Below are 2134 nucleotides of genomic sequence, written 5' to 3' on the forward strand. Positions count from 1 at the left end.
CCCCCCCCCCCCCCCCCCCGCTGGCCAAAGAGCAGCCAGAAGATGGATGATGGCAATAAAGGGAGATGAAAATAAAGGATGTTTATTAAAACTGATCCCACGGGTCGGGGTTGGGGTTGGGGAAGCGTCCACGGGGGGGAAGCCGGGCCGGGATGATATCCCTGGGCATGGATTCGGCTCCTAAACCCACCCCAAAACTCTTCCCTGGGCGCTGGAGGGTCTCCAGGGCCCCTCAGATCTGCCCCCGCTGCGAGGAATTTGAGGAGGAGAGAAATCCGAAGGAGTTTGTGGAGCAGGGAGAGAGAGGTCAGGGAGGAGCGGCGGTGGCAGCCGGGAATTTGCTGACGGCAGGAGAGGGAAAAACCGCCCTGTCCGCGCTAGGGAGAGGGAGCAGCTGGGGCTGGCACTGCAGGGGGTTTGGAAGAGGTGCTGGGGACCCCCAAAATCTGGGAAAAGAGCAGGGGGCAAAGCTGTCACAGCCCAGCCAGCTCCGTGTCGGGCCCCTTATCCCGGTGGCAGGCCCATAATCCCGGAGTCAGACCCGTAATCCCGGTGTTGGGCCCCTCATCCCAGGGTCAGACTCATTATCCCGGTGTTGGGCCCCTCATCCCAGCGTCAGACTCATTATCCTGGTGTTAGGCCTGTAATCCTGGTGTTGGATCCATCATCCTGGCATCAGGGCCCTTTATCCCAGTGCCAGGCCCATTATGCCAGCGCTGGCTCCATCGTTCTGGTGTTGGGTCCATTATCCCAGTGCTGGGCCCATCATCCTGGAATTGGGTCTGTTATCCCAGTGTTGGACCCATTATCCCAGTGCCAGGCCCATTATCCCAGTGCCAGGCCCCTTATCCCAGTGCCAGGCCCGTTATCCCAGTGCCAGGCCCACTATCCCAATGCTTGGCCCATCTTCCCGGCTTCTCATCCCTCCTTCCAGGTGAGAATCCGGAATCCCCAGTCCCCCCACTCTGAGAGGGAACACCCAGATCCAGGATTGTTTGGGGGGGGAAGCACAAAACCCCTCCAGCCTCAGGACTGGGATTGGCATCGGGAGATCCTGGAGCCGGGATTGGCATCGGCAGATCCGGAACCGGGATTGGCATCGGCAGATCCGGAACCGGGATTGGCATCGGGAGATCCCGGAGTTGGGATTGGCATCGGCAGATCCAGAGCCGGGATTGGCATCGGGAGACCCTGGAGCCGGGATGGGCATCGGGAGATCCCGGAGCCGGCATTGGCACGGGCCGCCGGTTTTCTCGCCGCCCGGAGCGCCGGCAGGGGCGTGCCGGGAATCTCCGGTGGGCCGTGAAAGCCCCATCTGCGCCAACAATAATAACAATCATCGGGATATTTATCCGGAGCCTCCCGGCGCCTTCCAGGACCCGTTTGGAAGCAGCCGCCTGGTTTCCCTCCCTCCCTCGTCCCGGGATGGGGGCCCGGGGGGTTCCCTGTGGGGGAAGGAATTTCTCTGCCTGTTCACCAGAAATAAAATTTGAGGGTCTTTCCATTATTTTTTGGGGGGTTATGGGAAGTGCTTCCAGCAGGAAAGGCAGGTGAATTCCTGCCAGGCCAGAGGAGTCTCTGCTCCAGCTCTTCCAGGCTCTTTATTATTATATTTTTATATTTTTATTTTTTTTTTCCCTCCCCCCTCCCCAAAAAATAAAGCAATTCCCAGGAAGCCTCTCTGCCCGGTGTTCACTCGCTCCTCTATCCCTGACCTCCATCCCATGGGAATTAACTCCCGCCCAGGAGGACCAGGAGCTCCCGCCTGCACCGACGATTGGGATTTGTGGAGCCGCAGGAAACTTGATTTCCCCAGGAAAAGCCTCTCCGGGCTCCTTCCCTCCCCCTTCCTCAAAATAACTCCTGAGCTCCTCGGGAGATTTAAACCACGAGGGGGGTGAGGGATGAAGGGATGAAGGGATGAAGGAGAGAGGCAGGGAAGAGGGGAAGGAGGGTGGGGAGAGCTGGGGGAAGGCACTGATGGGGGCTGTAGGGGGTGGCACAGGGTGCCAGTGGGTGCTGGTGGGTTCTGGTGGGTTCTGGTGGGTGCTGGTGGGTGCTGGTGGGTGCTGGTGGGTGCTGGGTGCCACCATTCTCAGCCCTACCCCCTTGCCCTGCCTTGGCCGTGGGACCC

Source organism: Empidonax traillii, unplaced genomic scaffold, assembly GCF_003031625.1.
Source record: "Empidonax traillii isolate 1590-97213 ecotype Southwest subspecies unplaced genomic scaffold, ASM303162v1 scaffold3692:size13649, whole genome shotgun sequence".
NCBI classification, from domain to species: domain Eukaryota; kingdom Metazoa; phylum Chordata; class Aves; order Passeriformes; family Tyrannidae; genus Empidonax; species Empidonax traillii.